General features: G+C 47.7%; 1 protein-coding gene across 2 annotated transcripts in view; it reads left to right on the top strand.

Moving 5' to 3' along the window:
• Positions 1-13891, top strand: part of NUP107 (nucleoporin 107) — a 790450-nt gene that overhangs the window by 416458 nt on the left and 360101 nt on the right. The gene's annotated exons all lie outside the window — the stretch shown is intronic.

Here is a 13891-nt window from a genome sequence, read left to right as displayed (position 1 = left end):
GGGCTCCTGAATTCAACGACTCCTACCCAGAGGCTGGTGAGATCCTGCATTTCGAGCCATCCCACAACCCCATAACTAGCTGCAACCTTGCTGGGCTGCAAACCAGCAATACCCTGGGACCTCAAGCCTGAGTGTGCATTGCATGGTCTTCAGAAGTCCAAATCCCTACAAAACTTAGGTGGACTCATGTTGGATCTCCAGAGGCACGATTCAAATCCCTGCAGTTCCCTCACCAGAGTGCAGGACCGAGAGAGTGAAGAGAATATGACCAGTGATATTTAAAAAGCAGCCAAATTCACATAGCCGTGAGAATCCGGGGAGAAACCTTTTGCTGGAAGCCTCCTGACGAATGCTGATGCTAGTTCCCATTAAGTGTCCAGTTTGTTCGTCTCCAGGCCAAGAATCCAGGAAAGTGGTTCTGTGCAGCTCCATCCTGAAGGCATCCACCCAGAAGCTCTTCTGTGTGTGTCCTATGAGGCTGAGTAGGTGATTTGTGTGGTTGGGAGTTGCCCATACCACTTGCCCAGACCTGATGCTGGAACACACATAGGGAGCCTTCTGTGAAGCCCCTGAACACTTTGTCCGAAGCTAATACTTACTTGTTTGAGAAGATATCCTCTGGAACTTTTGACTTTACTGCAACTGAATCTGCCTACAGCTGGCACCTAGACCACTAGGGTCCCCCGTCTGCCTCTGAGAGACTAAGGAAGGACTTTATAAGATAAGGATTCTGTCTTGAAAGTGTAACAAGTGTAAAAGTACTTACTTCATAAAGATATTATTGTGATAACTGTATCTCTCAAAGAAGTTGTTTCAGTGTCATTAAGTTTATGCTTACCTTTTTGAGTTGCATTCTTCCTCTAAAAAGTATATACGTTGCTTTGCTAACTTTGAATGGTGTTTCCCCCTTCTAAAAAGTAATAAACATTGCTACTGTTTTATTATTCCTGACTGAAAGAGTGTAAAAGCTTAACAATAAGGGTCACCTGCCTTGAATAGCAGTGTCATTCTTCAAGTGTAGCGTTGGGTTTTGCTTCTCTGGACTGCTTTGGACAGATCTAAAACAGTCTTTTGAGTTAATACATTTCTTTGAGTTGCTGGTGGCATCTCTTAAAAGTATATAGGCTTTACTCACCTTGATTAGCTGCTGCTCTTCTAAAACGTTTAACTCTGGATTACGCTTCCCTAAATTGCTTTAGTGCTTTTCTAAAATAGTTTCATAAAGTTCTTATTTACCTTAGACACTGTATTATATACTTCTTAAAAGTATACTGGGTATAACTCGCTATTAGATAGTGGATAGCTATGAACCAATAGGTCACTTCCTTACCTTGAAATATATTGTCTTTCTTAAAGCATAATTGTGGTTTGCTTTGCCTGGTTTGCTTAGTGCATTCTAAAATAGTTATTGACTGTTCATCCATCCTTACCATTGGGTTGTTTTACTAGCTCTGAACTGAGTTCTAAAATGTAATGTTGCAAGGAGAGTATACTTGTAACAGGGTTGGTTTATTAACTGATTTCATAACTGAGTGTCACTGCATGACTGACAGGGTCAATTACCCTTGAAATATTGAGTGTATTTTGAAAGTATATATAGCCTGGTTTTATTCCACAAGAATAGTATATTACTATCCTGAATGTATAACCTTAGGTTTGCTCCCCTAAATAAGGTTATGCATTGGTTTGCATACCATGGGTATTGATTTGGTTTTTATGATTGTGTTTATATCATATAGTATTTGTTTACCCAAGCTACAGCCCTCTCCCTCCTAAAATATGCCTGGCTGCTCTATCTACGCTACCAAATGTTCTCAGGTGGAACAGCTATATACTAAGAGTGCATTTATGTACTTCCTCAGAGGGATTGGTTTTATTAAGCCCATACCATCAGTTGTATTCCGTGGGAATACCGATGGTGGCATTTTATTATTTTGTTTATTTCTATAGCGCATCAGGGCGCATTACAAGACCCTTTGCAGAACAAAAAGTATTTTTACCTCCACCATGAAGGTAGAGCTAACAAATCCAGACTCACTCCAAATGTGTTAAATCTTACTTTTCACTGTACAGAACTGAAGCACAGGTGCTTCCCTTCAATAGAGAGCCCCCTTTTATTAGAATTTTTTTACAACGGGCCATGTTGAAGGCTGAAAGGTTGGGCATCCGATTACCGCCTCTTCCCACCTTACCCATGTAATGCATAAAAGGGCCATAAGTGACCCTTTTCTGCAAACAAAAAATCAACAGTAGTGATACGAGCCACGACTGTACTTAATTCCTGACTTCACATTGATGCAGAAAGTGGCTTAAAGTTTAAAACCTTTTTGCATTACTGCTGTATGAGGTGTCATTTCTGAAATGACACTAGTTATTCTAGATATACCACCTCTGCTGGTGGTACATTTTGAGAAGGGTGAATTCTCAGACATACAACCGGTGGAGCGGGTAACTGTGGTATTAAAACATCCACCCAACTCTGACTCCCTTAGTTTGTAAAAATAAATACCTGAATATTACATCATTTTAGGTGTGTTTTTCAACTGTCCAAAAGCAAGTACCACAAGCAGTCCAACTCCCATTTCTACAACTACTATATCATTTTCATCCATGGGTGCCATTCAGGTGCTATTACAACTTTTTGTATGAACATACTAGTGATCAAGAAATTCACCAGAGCATAGGGGAAACATTCAACCAGAATCAAACCAAGAATATGGACCCTTACTTCCTTGGCTAGTAAGAGTCATGATACGCTGCTGTGGATTGTAACAGACCAATGGTGCATGGGAGCATTGGTGCAACATTACCATTTAGGTTCACATCTGTTATTTAAATGCATAGTTTGCCACTGGGTGGCATGGACATGCCCCTGCAGCCTAGCATCCTCTCTGTGAGGAATCCAATTGAGTTATTAAGGATTCCCCGGTGGGAAGCTCCTCCCATGTGGCCAGGGAATGGCAGCCACTCCCTGAGCCGGAACCTGGGGGTGGCTATATGAGGGAGGAGCACATGGGAGGAGACAACTACCGGGGAGATGTTATGACTTCTTTGGATGGAACACAGAATTCCCCACTTTCCCATGAGTAAGACCCTCTGACACCCAAGACCTTAATGGCCTATTATCAATTAACGGTTCCCCCCTGTAGAGGAAGTCAAGTAAACCTTTCTCTGCACAATTCCGGTCAGACCTCCACCTTTGGCTATAACACCCCCAACTCACATAACACCTTTTGTTTCTGATGTGCATTTATGTGAAATCCTGCTGGAAAAAAAGTCCAAAGCTATCCATGGATACCAACTCCCAAAACCACGTAGGTAATGAGACGAGGAGGAGGCAGTCTGTGCAAAGTGACAGGAGAGCGAGGTACAAAGTACAGGCTAGTTGTTTTCCCAAGTCTTAAGTGCGCGGGACATTTAAAGATAGATGATTGTGTGGTGCATGGAGCAGTGCAGCAGCAGACGTTCCCACCCACGCTGACGCTCACAAACAGGAGGCATATCGTCAGGGCTGGCAAAACGGAGAAAGCCGCTGGGACAGGAGGGATGCTCCGTGCGAGCGAGAAGAGCTGTGGAGACGTTGGGAGCTGCGCAGAAGCTCCTAGAGGTCTGCCACATAAGGAATCGGCTTTCTCCGGTCCGGCCGAAGATGAAAGCTGATGTGCGACTGCAGAGCCGCGCAGGATGCTGGAGGAACGTCTGTGCACTCTGGGCTGGAAAGCAAGTGAAGGAACCACAACGCAGCAGAAACGTTGCAAAGAACCAGTGAGAGTGCCCAAAGCTGCTGGGGAGCATGGGGCGCATCGACGAGCGCGCTAGAAAGGGCTTGAATGGTACGAGATTGCCGATGCATAAAATATACAATGTGTTTGAATGCAGTCGAGGCAAAGTTCAAATTCAACACCCGATAAGAAGAACGTTTGAATGCACATAAGGCATACTATCAAGGCAAAACCCGAATTGTGCATAGATGCCAATGCAGAGACAAGTTGAGTAAATGTTACCATAGACCGATATGTCAAGCAGCTCCAGGTATATGCTGTTATGGTATAATCAAAGCACTGTGAAACACATAAGAAGACCTGGCAGTCGAGCACACCAGGCAGCTGAAATTGTACAAAGATTCCTGGCATGGGAGTATAGCAGGTAAACTGCAAAGTTACAAGAATGTCCACAGAAAGACTGTTAGAGAACGTATTGCTTAAACAAGAACTTTGAGTCCAGTGTAGACAGACACAAAGGAACAGTTAACTAAAGAGACATTTTTGCCATCCTGTTGATGAATCCATGGGTGGGAACTACATTCTGCACCCAAGGGTCTTTACCTTGAACATTTTTGTTGGAGTCATTATTACACTTTTGATTTTGAACACTTTTGCTAACATCAAGATAAAGACATTTCCTTGCACCCCTTTGTTTTGTTTCAGTGTGAGGGTCAGGATAGGAAGTTTTGGACACAGGGATAGCTTTTCATCTACTGACTTCCTGACACAGACTGAGCCTTAGTTTTGATTTCTAGGTAGGGAGACACCTCTTTAGAATAGGGCCCGATAGTCCGTTTCCCAACCCATTTTTATTTTCATAAATGTTGTGTTTGAAAACATGACTACCTTGTGTCCGGCTGTCATTTTTGACCCCTTGCACCTCCCTCTCACGCACTGTGGAGGCCATTGTGTGGGGGGTCACCCAGGCACATTTACAACATTGCTCAAATCAACACAAATGCCTTGCCCGATTTACACAGAACCTGAGTAGGCTTTGCAGCACTCCGTTCCTTTGTGGCAAGATAGATTCTGAAGGATTTTATCTTTCATTTAGATTTTTTACATTTTTGGAGCTCTGGGCCTAGGGTCAACAGCCCAGCCAGCCTGGGGGGCAATTGACCGTTTATCCTGCCCTGCAGTCCGCACCTGCCGGAGAATGTGGACTGGGACCAGACTATTTCAGTCTCTCTCTTTCTTTCTCTTTCTTTCTCTCTTTCTCTTTCTCTCTTTCGCTCTCTCTTTCTCTCTCTCTTTCTCTCTCCCTTTCTCTTTCTCTCTACCTTTTCTCCCTCTTCCCCCCCCCCCCCCTGCAAAGCCATAGCTTGCAATTCACTGTAAGGTTATGTGTGCAATTGTAAAAATACAAGAGTTCATACTGAGACATTGTCTGTCAGTACTGACAGTCTTGGGGACTTGTCGGTTTCCCCATACGAATGACCAAATGAGGCAAGGGAGGTAAAGCAGAAGGCTTTACTGACCTCAAACGAGTAGGGTTTCAATGGAATCTGTGAAGGGAAAGGTGCAAAAAGGAAATAGTTCGTAACATTTAGTATAACGCTTACTTTTTAAATTTCTAATCGAAGAGTTGTCCAAGGCCTAACTAAATATTGTATTATACATTCTGCCTAACCTAACAGTGCTCCATGTGTGCTTAATTGAGCCCTTCCATACTCTTGCACTGCCTATGTTTAAGCCGTGCTGTTCAGTCACACTTCCTTGATAGTTTGGCTAGCATTAGTGTCTTTCCCTGCCGGTCACCAGAAAAGGGTGACCTTTCAGAATCTGTCCACAGGGCAGATACTGAAAATCTGTCTTAACAGGTAGTAATGCTCACGGCTATTTTTTCTTTGGACATACCTTTGTCTTGGTGGACCACGAGGCACGCCAAATGAGTTTTGCTGACATCTCATCCTCAGCCCAAAAAGGCACTCTCAGATGTGGTTTAAATTGCTGTGCACTGCTTTAAAGTCCCCCAGACTTTGAACTCTATATCCAGTGTAGGTGTGCCTGTGTGTGTGGCGGGTGTTATGGCCATCTGGATAGTTAGGCTGATAAGGTGTATGTGTTGTGTGTGGGTGTGTGTGGTCTTTCATTAGATCTCATTCTTACCTGAAGCCTGTTAAAAGCTGGGCCGCAGCTGGATTTGCCATTCTGGTGGTACCCTGGCTCCTGTGTGCTGTGGATCTTGCTCCTCCTTGCTGGTGGAATCCTGACCTGGGGCTTTTTCTTTACTGCTTGTTGTCCTTTTCACTGGCTGGACTGCTGTCCTTGTTGGACTTTGTTGCATACAGTTGCTGGAGCACCTGGTCTTCTTGCCTTGGTAACCTGAGAGGATTGCTTTGGCTCCTCCTCCGCTATGTCGTGGGACATCTTGGTTCACCACAAACTGTTGCCGCCATCGTGGAATAAGTTCCTTTTAGGCTGACTGCATCCTTCTGCTTACCTGGGCTGACCGGTTACTGTTGAGGGACTCTTCCGTGCTCCTGTTGCTGTCTTCGTTGTGTCCATGTCTTCTGCCTCATGGTTTGTGTCTCGTTTTCTTCTTTGTCGGTCCATCTTCATGTTCATCCTTGCTGGATCGTAGGTTCAAGTCCCCCTGCTTAGACCCGCAACTGCTGCTAGTCAGACTGAAACCCAATGTCACCTTTAATATGATATGGCATTTATAACGCCTATACACAAGTGTTTCAAGGGGCAACGAGGCAAGGGAGGGTGAACAAAGGGAGGACAGACCACGATCCTACTAGGCCAGGTGTCATTCAGATCGTGCATGGGATGGGGAAGGGGGAAAGTGCGGGGGGGGCAGAGGGACATCGACTCAACGCGTCCTCTCCCGAAAAGATTTCCTAAGCAGCCGAAGCTGGACATTGCATGTCAAAGAGATGAGGAATACGTTGGAGGAACATCCAGTCGACAGAAAGTTACTAGGGGTAAGTAACTTGTTCTTATTACTTTCCTGCGCTTGGCTGGTCGCCCAGGCTCCGTCACATTCCACATGAGAATGGTCCGTGCTCCAATGATTTTGGTTGCGAGTCCCCCCTTCCGCAGTATCTCTTCATGCACCACTTTCCTCTGCGCACTATGACTTTAACTTTGAGCTGGACCCCTACAGCCCCCCATTCCTCTTATAACCACCACCACATCAGAACCATCGACAAGAAACCCAATTAACTTGTCCCTAATAGAATACCTGCAATGTGGGCACTCTGCATCAGTCCGCCTCCCAAACACGAGGGGTGAGGAAGGGGAACTCCAAGCTCGTGCCAGGGGCGTGAAGTCCCGCACAATTTGGCACAGGTGGCTGGTTGCTAGTGTGCATCCGGAAACCTGGGGCTGATATACTCGTATCAACTGGCCCCCAAGTGTACCCACCCCGCTCTACCCAAGCCTCTTTTGCAATGTACCCGTCGTCTTAACTGTAGTTCCGATCCCACTCTAGGGATCCAGAGTCTGGGCTGCCTTCTCCACCGGCAGATTAGAGTTGCTTAAAGTTCCGTCTGGGTCCTCTGCGGTTGCCTGACCTCCCTCTGCAGCTGTAGGGATCCATCTTCCGCCACTGTGACTCTGCTCCCTGCTGTTTGATCATACGCGTCGTGCCTCTCTCCTGCCTCCGGCGGTCACATGCTACCTCATCTGCGAGGGTGCCAGCCCTGCCTTCCGAGGCGTGAACTTGTAGACTAGCTGCCTTCCGTCTTCCACCATTCTCATACCTCCTCTCGGATATTACAGACCAATTTTTAAAAATATTTTTTTGATAATGCACTAAATACCGAAGAGGAGGTTTCTAAGCGCAGACCCGGGATTAAAACCCGTGTTGCTCTTCATCGTCTTGCTTCCAAGACAAGTGCATTGCCACTGAGCTATACTACCAATGATGGTCCCTACTACCAATGATGGTCCCCTTTAATAATTTTCACTCTTGTGGGATACAGCAGCATGTATTTCATTCTCTGAAAACCCGCTTTATCTCCTTGTGGCTCTTCCGCTGTTGCTGGACCCATCACGTGCAATCTGGGAATACCCTTATTTTTGCGTTGGACAATTAGATCCGGCCCCTTCTACTGGCTGACTGTATTAGGTCGTTGCTATTTAATATCCTGGCTACAACCAGTATAGGTCTGGCCCCGGGTGCTGGCTTTTGTACTGGGACCCTGTGGGCTCACTCTACTGCGAACCACTTCGAAAGGCCCTTCTCACCCAAGTGTGCCGACAGCCAACTTGCCAAAAACCGCTCCATGGAGTCACCTTCTGCATTTTCAGGGAAGCCCACTATCCATATGTTATTCCTTCATGAGTGGTCCTCAGCGCCCTCCGCTCCGGCCTCCAGGACCTTGGTTGTCTGCAGCAGAGTGGCCACCTGCTGCTTGAGGGTCTGTACCTCCACCTCTGTCGCCATGACCCTCAGCTCGGTTGCCTGTTGCTTCTCTGCTGACTTGTGCATGTCTGCCCTAATGAGTTTCATCTTCTCCCCAATGATTTTGATCTTGATTTCCAGGGCCAACCTGGTGCTCGGTATCTCCTGCAGGACTTCAGCAATTCTCTCCTCTAGATTAGGTGTCTGCACATTTTATTGCTGGGGGGGTGGCGGCGAGGCTCCCGAGGGCTGCCACTGCGCAATCAGAGACCCATATTAGTCCATCCCGAGTTCTAGGGTGTTCCCTCCCATCATGGTCTGCCCGCTTGTCTGGTCAGTTCGAACTCAAGGCGATCTGGTCTCTTGTCCAGGTCACTATTACTCCACCAAGGTCCTCCTTCGCAGCTCAGCTGGGAGTAGGGCGTTAACTAATGCCTGATCAGGGCTGGTCTCAGCAGTTCACGTGTTATCTGCCACCCTGGAGTTGCAGAAGTCACTTGTTCTCAGGGGTCAGCTTGAATTCCTGCCACACCTCCCCGTGCTCTGAGCTCCTGCCGGCACTTATGTGACAGGTCCCTTCTCTGCTTGTTCGCTCACCGGTTCACCACCTGCAGCCCTGGATGGGCTGTGCCACGATGTCTGGGGGGGGGAGGGAGGGTGTCCTTGTTATGAGGGTGTCACGGTCTTATCCTCCTACCTTGTGACCCCAGTCCTTGATAGTTCTGGAGGAGTGAGGAGTACTTGTTTGCAGGAGACTTTCATAGAGAGGACTTGTCTAAAGACCTCATACGGTGCTATGGGCAAGAAAGGGCAAAGTAGGAGGGAAGGGGTGACGGGGGGGAGGCCTGAAAGTGGGTGAGGGAGAAGGGAGAGGTGTAGAGAAGAGTGAGGACAGGATGTCCTGAGATTTGGTTATGAAGTGAGAGGCCGGTGCAGTGGGTCAGGGATGGAAGAGGAGACTGCAGTAGGATTGGCGAGTTCCTTGCAGATTTTGAAATGTTCAGCCGTGTTAGTGGCCTCAGAGATGCGGAATTGGATATAGGTCGCCTTCTTCAAGCGGATGGAGAGTTTGTATTGCCTTTGGAGCAGGCGGCAGGCCAGTCTGTCAGAGGATGTGCTCAAAGCCTTCCATTTCTGCTCAGCAACTCTGCACTTGAGTTTCAGAGAGGCTAGGTCGGAGTCATACCGTGTTGCGTTTGGAGGCAGGCTTCATGCCGATGCTCATGACATGGGCAAGGATGTCCAGGGTGTTAGAGATGAAGAGGTGAAAGTTAGCAAGGGCCTTGTCAGTATGAGAGTCAGTGGCCGGAGTGGGAGGGGGAATAAAAGTCGTGGCAAAAGCAGCAACTGACACTTGCTTCATTGGTCGAATGCTAGAGGAGGAGACTGGCCGTGCGGACAGGAGAGCATGGTTAGACGAGAAGAGGGGTGTTGTGAGAGGGTTGGAGATGGGAATGTCTGCTGAGATGAGAGCATACAAGGTGTGTCTAGCTGAGTGCGTCAGACTGGAGGGAAGAATGATGAGGGGAAAGAGTCACAGAGGCTACAGAAGAGTCCATAGCCGCATCAGGCGAGTTAAGTTGAATATTGAAGTCTCCAAGAAAGAGAAGCTTGGAGGTGGAGGCCAGAAGAGAAGAGGTGGGATCAGACCACTCCGAGAGGGAGAGGGAGACTGGACCAGGGGTCCTGTAGATCGTGGCAAGAGTCAGCGAGAGGATAGGAGAATCACCAAGCCTGCAGGCAAGGCATTCGAAGGAAGAGTAGGTGTGAATGGGTATGATAGTAGCAGGGACACATTCCGGGAAGATCAGGGCCACTCGGCCCTGAAACCGGTTAGGCCTGGGCTTAGAGAGGATTGTGTAGTACTCCGGGAGTAGTGTCAAAAGCGGTGACAGAGCTGGAAGTGAACCACCTCTCGGTGAGAGCGAGGATGTCAAGGGTGAAGTCTTCAAGGTGGTGGCAGATGTTAGAGGAGTGTTTAACGGCAGAGCAAGAGTTGAGGGTAGCTTAGTGAAGCTGCTTGCTACCTTTGAAGGTCTTCTGTGGAGGGCTACAGGAATGTGGTACGCCCGTCCGTGTTGGCGAAGGGGCCAGATGTGTGGCAGGAGGAGGGAGGGAGTTGATTGATGAGAGAGGGAAGATGCCTTTCCAGAATGATGAGCCCTGGACATGACATTCTGGTAGACATTGATGCCCCTAGAGGATGGGAAGTATGCCAAGAGTACTTCCCATTGGGTTCCACCATTAATGGGCGAAAAAAAGAGAAAGGGGAGAGGTCTGAGACAATATGGGGAATCCAAAGGTCTGGCGAGGGAACAGAGATTTCAGTGTCTGTCTGCCTGGAAGAAGCGTTGATGTAGCTGGCTGCGATGGGCAGGCCTAGCTTGGAGACCAGGAGATGTTTCTTGAACATTTTTCTTCCAGGCTTCTATAGAGAGATGGGATAGGTGATAGAGTAGCAGTTGGAGTAGATAGTGGAGATGGAAAGCACCATGGAAGAAGAGAGCAGAGAGCTGAAAAGGAGAGGGACATTGAGACTGCACAATTCACGACAAACTCACTAGGCAGCCTAGCAGTAAGACCGGTGCAGACAAATCAGATGCACGAGAAGGAAGTCCAGACCAGTGACGAGTGTCCTGCGGCGGGTGAACTCGGCGAAGAGGCTAATAGTTGATCCTTTGTCAGCCTTCCTTTGCCGAGCCGCTCTGGGAGTCCACCCTGGGAGAGCGAGATTTGGGGCCAACAGTCTAGACACGTGATCTGAGTGGCCAATTAGGCCGCAGCTCACTCCTTAGGGGGCATGTTAGGCAGAAACCTGTGCAGTTCCCATAGGGACCAGTGCAAAAAGTTTAGAACTACAGGTGTTGGCAGTAAACCCAATTGGTAGTAGTCCGTACCACCCAGATTTACCTGGTAGCTGTGGCTGAGCAGTCAGACTTCTCTCAAGAAGAGTTAGGCAGTATATAGAGTATACACATTAGGTACAAAAATACAGTAGCACAAGCAAACACTGACCAGAGCTTTGGTATAAAAGTATATAATGATTTATTTAAAAACACACTTGTAAAAATACACTGGCACTAATATGTCAAGCAAGTTCAAACACAGTCACTAGAAATATATACACCTCCCTGATTAATTATTCGACAAGTCTTAGGAAAAGAACACCACTTATTATCAACACAGAGGTGAGCGCTTAACCAAGATGGCACTCCAATAATTATTTTAAAAGGGACAGAAAAGGCAGAAATAGGAAAACACACAATACCAACACTTTTAAAGAACCACAGCAAGTTAAGAAAGGCAGGGTCTACTGTAGAGCAAAAAGTTCATAGGCCAAGCCCACTCTTGGAGAGAGCAAGGCGGAATGTGCCCAAGATCACACAGTTGAAGTACACTTTAAAAGTCTTTGCAGATAGTTCAAAAAGGAGTTAGATCAGTTCAGAAAAGTTAGTTAACAGGTCCGAGGTCACCCCAGGATAGAGAGTCAAGGATTTACGGGACACCTTGGACGGTCTGTTGCAAGGGAGACCAGGCGGGACACAGTACCTGAAATGGTGAGCAAGCTCCAGCGGGGGCAGTTGTTCCTGGCAGCGGGTGCAAGTCGGTGCTTCGTCCAGGGGAGAAACCAGCCGCGGAGTTTCCCGGTTAAAAGGTACTACCCTTTTTATTCGCGGTAGTGGTGAAGCGTGGCTGTCCGGCTGCCGGGGTGCGTGGCACGGGCGATTCGACCACGAGACGATCCAGGAAGGCGAAAAAAGGGCGAACTGGTTAATCCCACCAGCTCAAAGGAAGAAGACTCTCCTGGAAGATGATCTTCTCTGTCGTTGGGAAGTGGTGAGTCGGTTCAGCAGAGCTCCACCGGTGGTGTCGTCGTTGCAGGTCGGCTCAGCTTCTCCCTCTTTGGATTCTTTAGGTCCTGTGGCGACTTCTGAAGTTCCAGTCCCCAAAGCCCGGCTTTTATGCAGAAAACCCCCATTCATCAGTTCTAGCTGTCAATCAAACATGCTAAGCGGTGAGCCGGGCGGCTCACCACTGGGCCAATCACACAAGAGTGCGACTTGAGTTTCCGAGGCAACTCAGTCCAGGGTGCCTATTCCCCCCCCTCCCACACATCCTGTGGACCCAGACAGAGTGGCACCACTTTTGGAGGCTTCTGTGCAGAAGCCCACCAAAAGTGGAACAAAGGGCTCGACTTGGGTTGGAGTTACAGAGGCAAACACAAACACCATTTTAAAACCGAGTCCTGGCAAAAAGACCCAACCGGGGAATAAATATTAAATAAATAACCCAGCGGTATCTTTAACATTGCACCAAAAAAGTGGTGCGTTTAAAATGAATGGGAAAATCCCATAGGATATTCCGGTGGAATATTTCGCATGGTAAACCACTACCACCAGCCAGAAACTCGACAAGGGGGGACTGGACAGTGCCCCCTTGGAAAACAGACCCAGGGGCAATCGAATTACCCCTACCAGTACTTCCACAATATGATGGTTTGTACTGGTTCTGTTCACAATTTAAGACTGTTAAAGTCAATGGGGACTTTACATGCCCTGGGAGACAGTAGTCCGTCCCAGGGTATGGAGTCTATGTTTGGGGGTCACTATGACACCCCTGTGTTAATGCACTGAGGGTGCTGTGTAACACACATACCAAAAACACATGAAGCCCTATGGAGTAAAAGACCCCATAGCCCATAAAACACATTACAAAGTCAAAGGACATTCTCGAATGGGAGAAAAGAGTCTCACTCTTAGCATGAGAAAAAATAAACCCCAAAAATCCAGCAAAGTTGCTGGGGGACTCACTAGGTTTGGGAAATTAGCCTTTACAGAGAATTCTCCCTAACAGGGCATGCGAGGCAGGAACGATGCAGTGGGCCGCCTCAGGCATAAGTAGCGGCCATCTTGTGCTGGAGTAGATCCATCGCATCTCCCAGTGGCAGGGGAGACGGACAGCACCATGAGTCACACATGTCGCCGAAAAAGGGTGTTGCGCTTCTCCAGCAGCGAGAAGGGGGATGCCCCAAGGCACATACACAAGGGTGGAGTGATCCGCTGTGTCTCCTGAACGTTAGGGAGACATGTGGTGCCAAGAATCGGAGGCAGTAGGATTGTCACGCTGTTCCTGCAGCATATGGTGATTAACTCTCAGTATGTTCTGCTAAGAGTACCAACAGTTTACTTGATAATACAGTTAGATTAGTTTCAGAATACTGTAGGATAGCAATGCAAGTGAATAAAAAGAACCAGGTAACTAATCCCCATTAGAGAACTAATAGGTAAAAAATAAGTAATTTCTCCGTCTTTTAAAGAGGGGACCTAGTGCTCTAGAGTCTGTGTGAGCATGTCCTGGCAAAGCCAACAGGTGGTTTCTAACAGTCTCAAAGTTAAGAAACAATGAAGAAATGTTCTTAGCAGAGACTCTCCAAATACAACCACCTAAGGGGAAACCCAGGGGAGGATATTTTACAAGAACTCCACCAATCACTGTCAAGCAAGGGGGAGGCAAGGCAAGGACGTTAAGCCCATGAAACCCTATGCATGTGAGGGGGTAGGAACATGTATATTTACTTTACTCCTATTCACACAGGGACCACGAAAGAAGTTCCTGAAATCTGTGGGCCCCCTTTTCTCATGTCTTGGTTCCGTTGGAGGAGGCCAGGTGGTTTCTGGGGAAGAGGTCACTTTTGCCTTGGGGGTTGTGGGTCTGGCTAGTCACTGGACACCTCTGCTAGACTGAAGAAATGACCACCACTCTGGCAACCTCA

The sequence above is a fragment of the Ambystoma mexicanum genome, chromosome 12 (assembly GCF_040938575.1).
Source record: "Ambystoma mexicanum isolate Mex_15411 chromosome 12, UKY_AmexF1_1, whole genome shotgun sequence".
Lineage (NCBI taxonomy): Eukaryota > Metazoa > Chordata > Amphibia > Caudata > Ambystomatidae > Ambystoma > Ambystoma mexicanum.
The sequence above is the reverse complement of the archived record's forward strand: the minus strand, read 5'-3'. Positions and strand labels throughout refer to the sequence as shown.